Source organism: Akebia trifoliata, chromosome 2, assembly GCF_017979445.1.
Source record: "Akebia trifoliata isolate Shusen 1 chromosome 2, ASM1797944v1, whole genome shotgun sequence".
Lineage (NCBI taxonomy): Eukaryota > Viridiplantae > Streptophyta > Magnoliopsida > Ranunculales > Lardizabalaceae > Akebia > Akebia trifoliata.
The window spans coordinates 32,741,352-32,754,135 of NC_141376.1; the positions used below are offsets into that span (position 1 = coordinate 32,741,352).

At 32.4% G+C, this 12,784-nt stretch overlaps 1 pseudogene; it reads right to left on the minus strand.

Moving 5' to 3' along the window:
• Nucleotides 1-552: 552 nt before the first annotated feature.
• LOC147410186 (F-box protein At2g32560-like) lies at nt 553-5,203 on the minus strand (annotated as a pseudogene).
• Between the last annotated feature and the right edge of the window lie 7,581 nt (nt 5,204-12,784).

The following is a 12,784-nucleotide window of genomic DNA, read 5'->3' on the forward strand; positions in this document are numbered from 1 at the left end:
CACTCGTTCAAGCAATTTTAGTAATTGTTTACAATTATGATTATGCTCATATAAAATCCTAAACCTAAAAATAGATTAAATCTTACAAATAATGAGATAGTTCACTACGTCATAATGCGCAATAAACGACTGTCTTGGACAGTCGTTTTTGAAAAGAACAACGCTCTTGCCGTCGCATGAGCAGTCGTTTTAAAAGGAGTCACGTTTAAATTGTGACTACCAATAAATGTCGAAAACAACGACAATTTTAGACTATCGAAACCAACGATAGCTTTAAACCGTCGAAAAAAATGACTGTTTTAGACTATTGAAAAACTCGACTGTTTTAGATCGTAAAAAAAAAGACTGTCTTAGACAATCGTTTATTTGGATTTATCATAAAAAAAATTATTTTTCTGGATTTATAATTTAAAAAAGGGATCATTACATTTAGCACAAATAGTGGTTTAAAATTTTGGTACAATAAAGGAACTAAAATACGAGATTCATCAATCGAAACATTCAATCAATACGATTCGTAAAATACAACTTTTGGAAGATTCATAAATTGGGTTAGTAAACAAGCACAATTATAATAAAAAGTTGAGAACTGAGTTTAATATTCAAAAACACGCCGTAAGGGAATTCTTTATTTCTTCTCCATTGAATCTCAATATAATCACCAAGGCGTAAATCATCTAAACAATCAGATTGATGAAGATAGTGTGCAGGAGTATCAAGGAGCGGTGCTCTTAGCCTATTCCATTGCACACCTACCTCTATCATTGTTGTCCGCTGTCCATGTGGTGGATACCTAAAATAAAAACCACCCGAAGATCAATAAAGGTCCAAATTCTCACTAATAGATCACAAAAAGGTAATAATGCCTTTATAAATCAGTTAGTAAACATGAAAACAACGCCAAATTCGTAACTCATGTTAAAGTAGAACAACATAGGCCACTTGAAGTTGTTGGGATTCAAGTTTGAAGAAGGCTATATAGCGTGATACCTTGCATGAAAAGTGTCCGTGGGGCTATCATAACTAAGCTCGGCTTCATAACAAGACAACATAAATCCAACATGTTCATGCTGAACTAGAAGATAAGAACAAAGTTTTTAGTAATTTTCTAACAGAACAAGGCATCAACAATTGAGTGCCACACATCAAGCATCTAAGCTTATATCATAAAAAAGAGTTCCAAGATATTTAGAGCTCAAAGAAAGATTTATCTTCGATGTTTGATGTACCACATAGACACCATACATTGTTAATTGAACGAGACACCGCTCTGGATCACAACTCAAGCAAGACATTTAGAACTCAAAGATAGATTTTTCAACTGAAAAAGAATAGATTTTTAGAAGTAAGAACTATAAAAGACAATAGTAATCAACCAAAATATAAAATCATAATTAAAATAATGTATCTATGGTTGATACCTCACGGTAATAGACCTGATCTGGGAACCACAACTTGCTGCTTTCAAGAGAAAGATACCAAGACATGATCGAATCACCTAGCAAAGAATTCCTTGGTCTTACACTATTTTTGTGCTTTGATCTAACCTATGACATAGACATGACACAAGATAGAGACCTAACCAACCCTTTCTTCTTCTTTCGATTCACGACATTAGAATCCTTGTGTATTCGAACTAATAAGCATTTGTTGATAGCCTTAGAGCAAATAAAGGATCAAGATCTATTTATATAAAGGGAAACACAATTAATAACAAAACAGCAGATTCCAATGAGCTACCTTCAGATGATGTACTATAAGACAAATGGGTAGAATCAACATCACTACTCCATATAGATTATAATTTATGTATATATATATACACAAATAAATAAGTAGCGGAAGTCTAACTACATTTACTAACGTAAGATAGATCAGAGTGCATAAGAAATATATAATATACAGGATTTTTATAGTTTTCTTTTACTAACAAAATCCTAATGCTCAACCAAAAACCTATGATATAACATGGACGAAACTGAAGCAAGCTAGTAGGTCTAGTCCTAGTGCTTACCAGGTAATGGACTTTGGTCATCAATCTGACCCACCATATGATCCTCAGTAGATTGCTTTACACCAATCTCGTCAAATGTAGGATCTGTAGCTAAAAAAATGAATAGGAAATGATGAGTAACACGGGTTACCTAGTAGGTAAACAAACTATTCTGACTAATAACCTCTCCTAGCATGAACGAGTAAGCATTCTCAATTATTTCAATACATACAAAGTTTTACAAGAAAAATTACAATTAACTGGTACAGATAGTTAATGATGAGCTACTAAACCGTTAAAATTCACATTACATTAATCAACAATACTCATACTATTACATTTTTTTATACAACTCTAATTGATAAACTTAAAATAATAAACATGTTTTTCATTTTATAATTCAAAATAATACAACAGATAGATAATACATAATGGTGGAGTAGTGGAATTGGAGAGTTGGGATTTTACGATTGAATAGTTCCTAATCGGGACCCGATTGTTCTAGATATGATCGATGTAGAACCCCATTGTACCTGATTTTGTGGTTGATCGATGCATTACCATTGTTGGTTGACCATTTTTTTTTGACTCAAGTTAGCTGTAGACCTTGAATGGAGATCAATTATTTGATTACTATAGGCTATTAGTGATCATTGACTAACCATCTTCGTCTATGCCTATCAAGTATGCATATGATTCCAATTATACATCCCTACTTGTGTACGACTCACCACCTTTACATTACATGTTCACTGAAAAAGATGAAAAATGAATTAATCTGGATTTCAGTTGTGACACTTTTCTCATATGTGTCCCATAACGGTTGTCCCTACCGTACATCCCAGGATAGTATATCACTCTGGATGATATGACGGACTACCCTTTCATGTATTCGCAAGCTCTTTAACATTTCACAAAATAGCTATAAATACATATCATTTTTTCTATGAAAAAATATAAGAAATTAACATTATAAAATTGAAAATAGATATCTAGTTTCCTACCATGCAATTGAACCCCTACACTAAATTAAATAACAGTATAGAAATTTAAACAGCACTTCGCTCTAACTGAAAATAAATAAACATGCAAGTCACCTCATAACAATAGAAACTAAATTAACCCAGGATATATGTTCATCGACCCGCACATAGCAACACAATTTAAAATACAAACATCACCCTTCGGATGTGATTTTGACATTTTATCGTTTCATCCATTTTTCTCATTTTTTCGGTATTAGCACTCTTTGAACCTTTCGATGTTTATCCAATCAAGGTAATTTATTTAATATAAAATTATCTTTTAAATTTTAAAATTCATTTTATCATTTAAATTGAAAAATTACAAATTTGGATTAAAATGGGGTCCAAGTAGTGATACATGACCGAACTAGCAAAATTCACAGGGTTCTTTGATAAAATGTCTCACCCACATATAAATTATTATAAAATATAATTAAACACATCAAACACATATATTTCTCATGAATTTAAAATAAACGAAGAAAGAGAAGAGAGAGAGAAAATAATGGGTTGGATTTGTAGAGCTCGATATCGCGAACAATTCTTTTTTTATCGTCAATTGTCAATAGAGTCTCGTTCGCGACGAAACTGTGAGTCAAGTTGGTTAAAATCCAATATTTAAAAAAAGTTTGCTAGTTTTTGACGGATTGGGAAAGACAATGAGATAAAAAAAAATTAAAATTCTTTATATAAAAAAATATTAGGACGAAATCGATATTTTTGAAGTTATTTCCATTTTTTTCAATAATTCGACTTTCTGGACTTCGAAAGTGGTGAGTAAATACTCTATTTTTTTTTATTTATAATTTTTCGTTGTAAACCTAATGATGTGATCGAATTCTTTCGATTTTCTTTATAACAAAAATTCATTTTTTTAACCCGTCTAACCCGAAAATCGAGGATTTTGTAACTTTTTCATTCGAACTCGAATTTGAGCGTGCTTACATACTATAATATGTTTTTTGACCATTTTGAATCCAATGGTTAGGTTAAATTCCATTAAAAGTGAATAAAATAAATTCTAAAATTTTACCCTAAGTCCCACATTTTAAGAATTTTCTATAAATTTCACTATTTGATCTTTCTTGAAATATGAATTAAAAACTTGAGGTATTAAAATTTTGTCCTTCACCAATCTCACTATCCTAACTTTGGAGATGTACCCCAGACGTTTATGTCACAAGATAGAGACATTTTTATTTATCAAGTCATGTTTCAAACCATTATTTGAATGTAAAATAAATAAAAATTTGGATAATTATAATTCAAATTAATTTTATATAAACCATTAAATAATATATCAAATTCAACTAAAATTGAATGTAAATTTTTCTTTACTTTCCACTTTCAAAAAAATCGAATAACTTAAATTATCTAATTTAGATAAAGAAATCAAATTTTTAGATATAGTAGAAATATAAAAGTGCTCTCCAGATCCATCTGATGACCAGTCTCCAATACCAAGTGATAGGTTCCTACAGCTTGTACTTGTGTTCCAAGATGATTTCCCATAAAAATTGACTTTTCACTTTGCATCAACTTCCTGCTTGAAAGGAATCCCTGCATCAAATTAGTAATATGAGTTATGACTCATGAATTAACTCACCAGGTATTTGAAAGAAATTTAGCTAGATTTTATTTATAACATACAAAAAAAGAAACATATCTTTCTTTTTGAAATAATTTTTACGTTTTGCGCAATCTTTTTTCATGTGTCCAACTTTGTCACAAAAGTAGTACTTGACATTATTGTTGTTTCTCCCTTGAGCTTGATTTGCATTCCCAGGCTCTTTACCTTACCCTGATGAGTTCTTCTTCAATTTCTTTGACTTTTCTCCTTTCTTTTTTACTCCTTGAGACATCATAAAAATAGTATGTTTTCATTCCCGTCTCAATCTCATTTCTTCTTAAATGCACATACTAGTCAGTTCATTTACGTTCCACTTATTCTTATTGGTGTTATAGTGAATCTTGAAGGGACTGAGCTGAGTTGGAAGAGAGTTGAGAATAAATTATACTATGAAGGATTCATCCATACTCATTTCTAATGCTCTAAGTTTCATAGTTTAAGGATATGATCTTGAATTTCCCGCACCCCATCGTATTTCATAGTTGTCAAAGCAGCCATCAAAGTGTTCACAAGTGATTTATCAACAGATTTGAACTTTTCTTCTACACTCTTCATATATTCCTACACACTATTAGTTGGAGGTAGGGATGTTTTGATGTTGTTAACGATCATCATCCCTATAAACATCAAATTAAGCCTATTCAATCTTTCCAAATAAAAAAGTAAATTCTCATAATCTACCTGATTGTTCTCAATGAGGTCCGTAGGTTTTGCAAAAATTGGTGTTTGGTCAAGATCTTGAACACTTAGAGTGAATTGGATGTGCTCATACCATTCCAAAAAATTGGATTCAATAAGGATTAGGATGGTATAGGCATAATAGTACAATGAACCGGGAACTGAAATTAAATAAGGACAATGGTCTAATAAGTGCCTTGAGTTTTTATTTGATAATGATGAAGTTATTAATATCGCCAAAATTTATCCTTTGGATTAAACTAATTAGGTTACTTATAAGGCTAATATAATTTACATAATTTATTCAGTTAGTTTTGTTACCTTTGGGTATCTAATTTTAATTCTGTTAAAGTCATGTAGATAATATTACTTTAATCTGATTTCAATCAATTAAATGAAATTCTTCTTTGGACTAATCTTATTTACGTAATTGAATCTTCTATTGTAAATATTATTATTTTTTAATGTCATCCCGATGACCAAAACTTAATACAATTAGAAATGTCATAAATTTTACTAATTTATACAACTTTGACAGCTACAAAATTAATAGAATTTTTGTATACCTGAATTGACCGATAATATTTATTAAACCTTTAGTTTACTCTCCAAATGTTTCAATAATAATATTGCATAAAATTGTTATAGTGTAAGGTTACAATTATGGAAAGCTAATGAGCAAGGAATATTAAAACAATGGCAATAAGGAAATCAACAATAATGGGTAATCTTACTACTTAATGATTCAAATAAGGTTATTGGTAATTCCAACTATGAATTCTACAAGTTTTGCTAATTGCAAATTGAAAAACTAAAAATATGAATTTCTAAGATCCACACTAAAACTAAAATTTGAAACTTTAATGGGTTCATGAAACCCAAATGAAATTCGAAATCTAAAATTTGTGGGTTTGAATGTCCCAAGCAAAATCGAAATATGAAATATATGGGTATAGTACCCTAAACTAAAAACAAAATCTATGAGTATAATATCCAAAATGAAAATCAAAATCTATGAGTATAGTAGCCAAAACAAAAAATCTGAATTTATGAGTATAATACCCAAACCGAAAATCAAATTCTATGAGTATAATACCCAAAACAAAAATCTGAATCTATGAGTATGGATTTAATAATCATAAAGTTTCTATACGATTTCAAAATAAGTCTAGCTAGTATGGCAACAATCATGCATGAATAGACTTTAATCCCAGATATAGAGATTCAAGAACCTATGGCTCGATACCACAAGTGAGATTTACAACATACAAAATCTTTATTCACATAACTAATGTCTATAATTTCCAAGATCAAGAATCATTCATATATCTCAAGAAATCTATTCATGTTCCTAAATATCAAAAATTTTAGGGTACGTACCTTGTGCCATAAGTGAAATCGATGATCCAAATATAATTGGAGATGTGCCTTTTTGTAATCCACGTGCCAATGATCTGATGTGCGCAATCCCCAATCGTGAACATTTGTTTCACGTGTTCTTTAATTTTTCAGACTCACATTTTCTCTCCTCTCTATGTTGGATCGGCTAGAGTTCTAGTGATTGATGGAGATCACCACTTTTTAAAACCCTATGTGTATGCATGTATCACTTTTATTATGGGGTGTCGATCCACTTAAATAGATGGAAATAGAGGGCCTATATTTCTTTTTTTAGTAGGATTCGTATCCATCAAGGTTTCCTACTAAAACCTAAAAAGTATTTCTAATTCCGATATTACTAAAATTTAACATTAATTTAATGACGTCCTTAATTGTATAGAATCCTTGTACAAGTTAAATACTCAAAACATGCAGGTCAATTGGGCCACACGATATTGGGGTCTACCACATAACTCTTCAAGATAAACCAAAACTAAAACTCAAGCCACTAAAAGAAGGTGGGTATGAAATCATTGTTTGAAAAGTGATTTTAATGAACGATCTATTTTTATCTCATTCTTGTCCTTGTAATATATTTTTTTTTTTTGAATTTTCAGTTGTGTTGTAAAAAGAAAGTGATTAAGAAGACTGTGGTGTGAGTGAAGATTGAAGAAAATATTGGGAGACGAAAGATTGAAGACCACCTTCTGATTTCTATTAATGGAGAAAATATGGTCAAAACCCCATTAAAGAATTTCCTTATCCAAGGTAGTTTTTCTTAATTTCTTAAAAAAGATAATGGGTGTTTCTTTTCTAAGATCTCTTAAGTTACTACTCATGTAGTCAATTTTCTTGTATGTAAAGTGTTTCTGGGTTTCTTCACTGTAATGACCTGAAAATCCTAAAAATGTATCTCGAGGAAAGAATTTTAGATCCGTGCATTGATTTAAAAATATGGATTCTTAATTTTTAATATTTGAGAAAAATTAACTTCACCAATAGATTTAGAAGGATAAAAAAAATATATTTTAGCCTGTAAGCACGTCTAAATCTGAAGTCGATTGAAAAAGTTATCAAATTCTCGAGTTTCGCATTAGATATTTTTCTAACATGTAAATGACACTTTAGAGACGTAATTTGAGGAAACCAATCATACTATTAGAGTATAAGTTTGTCTAATTCGGCATTCGAGAAAAATAATTCCCAAAATGACAAGTATGTCCCAACTTAAGTTATATAAATATCTGAATTCTATTAGAAAAATCAGATTTTTCTTATTCTCCTCTCTAAACAAATCTCAACCATTTTCCTTTGATATTTGAAACTCAGATCTACGCCAAACGAGAATGATCCGAGCTTAGCCGCAAGAAGGAAAGTTGTTCCTCTCGCCGAGGGTTATGCGTGGATGCAAAGAAATCTGATTTTAGTCAGAAAAAAATTTTAGAGATTGGCTGGAGGTGATTTTAAACTCCGTTTAACCGTTGAAAATAGCTTGAAGTAGGTTGCCTTTCCTTCTACCTTCTAGTTATGCGATAATTTCATAGAAAATCCATGTGATTGTCGATAAATCGATCGTTTCATTAAGTTTATACATATTTGAACGATTTGAATCATGTTTGCATGCTTATTTATGATTAGTTTTAGTTCATTTGATGTAATATAAGCATTTTATAGTTGGTATAATATTTGGATCGATTTTGGTCGAGTTTCGAAAAAAAAAAAAATCAGATCCGAATGTTGAGTTTGGTTCTAATTTTTTTTATGTTGCTTCCATATAGTATGTATACCCATTTCCTACCTTTATTTCATTAAAAATAATTAAGTATTACTTTAAGTTCTTTAATAAATAAATAAATAACCCGTTTTAAATTTTGACTTTGAAAAATCATTTTTTCAATACTTAGCCAAATTCTCACAGATTTCCAACTTTTACGTCTTATGGTTTTATCTTTGTTTCCGAGTCTTTCGACTCAACCAAAATCATCGAATGGAATTGGTTGATACTATATGGATTTCGAATTACTTTAAAGGTGAAATTACTTTGATAGATATTTAGAAAGTTAGATGATAGATTGATTGATTTAATTGATGGATGGATGGAGAGAACGTATGTTCTTGACTGATTGATGGGACAGTGCCTCCAGTTCTACGTAGTGGTCATGCCACGTAAAACGTGATTGATAGATAAAGAGATGAGATGATTGATGGATGGAAATGATAGATAACTGTCACTAGAGGGCACTACCAGACTTTGTTTGTATTTTCGATTAAAAGAAATGATATATTATATACAAAATAAACTATTCTGTTTACCAGTAAAGGTTTGTAGAAAACTCATAAAGAGTGACGCGTTGCTGTGTACCCGGAAGCGGTGAGTCAATCTAGGATAACACTAGATGTTATATGCTCTTCGGTAGTATGGGATACCTTAGAGCATATTACAGCTTATGAAATCCGAGAATTTCTCCTACTTATTTCTTGGGGAACGATGTGTGTAAAGGCGGTCTCTGTATAGTGTAGAGCTAGGCGGGATTCACATGAATTGCCTCTTGATAGGCTTCGACGCGAGGGGTCTCCTGGACTAGTTAGTGATCACTATTAGTCTGTAGTCGTCAAACGGTCGACCTCACTGTTAGTTGAACTCAGTATTGGGTTCTTGGTCAACGACCAATCTGAGCTGAATAAATGGTCATCCAACTGTGGTATGCTAGACCTGCCACAAAATCAGATTATAATGATGGGATTCCACATCGGAGGTTAAGTTTGGAATATCGTATTGCCATAGCTGAGGCGGTTATCTCAGCGTGTTCCTCTGCTCTCTTATCGATTACACCGCCGTGTTCTTATTATGTATTTTTTCCTTATTTTGTAATGATTGATAGATGTTTTTATTTAAAAGATGCATATGTTACTTTAAATGATTGAAAATGATAGATTACAAGTTATTATAACTGTTTACTGAGTATACTTAGACATTTATCGTATGTTACATTATGAAAACTTACATCATTTAATTGTTTTGATGATTACTCGTGCATGTATGACTCGCTGTTAGAACGGTGTTCATCCTGTTGAGTAACATTCCCTTGTTACTCACCTTATCCTTTATATTTCAGATTATTCAGCTCTTGAAGAGCCGTTATTTGAAGAGTCTTGTGAGGAGGTCCCCGAAGAGGAGTAGATTGATGTCTTGCCACCACCGTGTCTTTGAGGATTAGTAGAGGATCCTAGCGGGTTTTGCTTGTAGATAAGAAACATGTTAGTTTAGAAAATTTTTAACCTGATGTATTATGAGATTGAGGATCTTGACTTATATCAGTATTTGTCGATTTCTTTCGCTTACTCTAAACTCTCGTATAGATGTTAGTTAAATGTTTATTCCGCTGCGTATATTTTCTTTCCATAAGTATTATTATTTGTGAATGTTCTATCAGGTTGTATAATTGTTTACCTCACACCTCGAGATTCTCACTGATGAATCATAGGGATTCGTGTTAGGATTTCGGGGTGTGACATTCACCGTTATTTTTGTTTCAAATTCTTTGAAGAAAACACAATTCTTCACTTTTCTTCTAGAATAATGGGTTTGTAATTTAACCTAAAATCTGTGGTTCTTTTGATTCTCTTCCTTACTGAACCTCAACAAATATAATGAGTCACACACACACACACACACACACACACACAGCTTGTTAATATTCATAGATACCCACCTCAAATAATCTCATCATTGAATTTATCACTCATGTCTTCAAGGGACATTAAACAAGTAGAGAGGTATTGGACAAAATGCTCATGGTCACATACACCTCAAGCCATAATCAACCAGGCCTTAATATCCCCATCAACCTAACCCAACAACTACCACCACCACCAACAACCCAACCACTGAGGAACAAATCCCATCATTACTATTGAGCAAGAAGACAATTTAAAGGATGGATGGACGGTGACTTCAATTAGATCTTTTGTTTATTTAATGTTGCATTCCCAGGTACGCCACTATTGTAACTTAGGGTATGTTTGATTGCACATAGAAAATAGGATGGAAATCAATTTCCATGGAAAATGACATTTTTCAAGTGTTTGATTGCCCATGGAAATGGAAATTCATTTTCCACCACAATCAAAAAGTCCACCAAAACATGGATTCACTTTCCCACTCATATGGGTAGGAAAGTGAAATCCACCCATATTTTCCATCCCCAATTCTTTTTCAATCATATCTTCTTCTTCCCTACCACCACCACCACCATTACACTAACCTCGTCGTCGTCTCCGTCTTCGTCATCATCATCTCCAGCCACCTTCTCTATCTCTCTCTTTCACCTCCTCCGCCACCGTCACCACCACGTTCTCCTCCCATCTTCCTCAATATCTTCTCCCTCACTTACCTCCGCTACCGCCACCGTCGCCACCATCACCACCACATTCTCCCTTTTTCTTCCTCACTTACCTCCACCCCCGTCGTCACCACCACCACCTTCGTCGTCGCCACTACCACTACCGCCACATCCTCCCCCCTCCCTCTTCCTCCTCATCTTCTTCTTCCTCTCCCCCTCCTTCTCCTATTCTTCTTTTTTCTCATATTTTTTTCATGATTTTATCCAAGTAAAATCTAACAATGGAATTTGATTTTCCAACCCTACCTATTTTCCATAACTATTTTTCCATGGATTTCAAATTCCATGGAAAGTCACTTTCCATGCAATCAAACATACCCTTATTGATTTTGGAATCTTTAATTTTGGATTTAACAGGTAGCACCATAATTACTTGGTGATGGCCTCACTCAATTATTTGAATCTTGGAGCTTAAGTTGAATACTACCACTTTGTTGACATTTAATGAATTCTAATATTACTCACCATTATTTTTTTCTTTGCACATTAATAAGTAGATGGTGGTAAGACAACTTGCTTTTTGCCCTGGCTTCAGAAATTTTTTCTGTGTAATGCCTTTGCCTATATAGTAGGAATCTAAATTGATTATTTTTCCAATTAAAAAGAAGTCCAATATCGTTGTCGGATGATGATGTATTGCAACTATATTTTTCTATTTTAATTCTTTTTTGAATGATGTTCTTTTTTACTTATTAGAAGCTCATTTGTTAAAGATTTTCTCTATGTCCTGTCTTTTAGGCCAAAATATTTTAACTTCGTTCAACAAACTACTAATATTGGTTGGAAGGAGTAAGATTCCATATCTGCCACGCTCTTAAATTTTGTTGCAGCCATGGTTAGGTAGGAATCTTGATCATTAGATTGAGTTGTTCTTTTTTAAGGTATCAAAGGTTCATTCAAATTATTGTTGATCCTGGCCTTTATCTCGCTTTGAAGGGTTAAATATTCTTCAATAGTAAGAAATGTACCTTACCCCAAAAGCATACAAATTTTATAGAAGCAAGGTTTTTCACAAGTTTTTTTTAACTATGCCTTTACTGTAGAATTTTCCCCCCATTTTGGGTTTTTGAGTGGTGTTGTGTAAATATCTTGTATTATGTTGCATTACACAGAATTATGGGAGATTTATTGAAGTTGTCTAAGGAGAAAAAGGCAATCCACTGCTAGGGGGATTTTAGAAAGAAAGAACCATCTTCTAAAAATGGGAAAATCAAATACAAGGCAAGATGGGTGGCAAAAGGATTTGTACAACATGATGGTATTAATTTCAATGAAAAATTTTCATTAGTAATCAAACATACTTCTATTAGTGCTTTGTTGTTCAGAGTAGCTATGTAGGACCCTGAGTTAAAGTAGTTGGATGTTACTACAATTTTCTTACATGGAGAGCTAGAGGAACATATTTACATGTATCAAACAGAGGGATTTCAAGAAAATGGAAAGGAAGACTACGTCTATAAATTGAAGAAGTCTCTCTATGGTTTGAAAAAGTCCCCAAGGCAATGGTACAAACACTTCGACATTTTCATGTTGATGAATGGATACACACGATGTGAGCTTAATCCGTGTCTTTATTTCTGCTTGCTTGAAAATAATTCTTTTATTTTTCTAGAACTGTATGTGGATGAAATGTTGATTGCCGCTAAGAATAAGTCTAAAATTGATTGTCTTACAA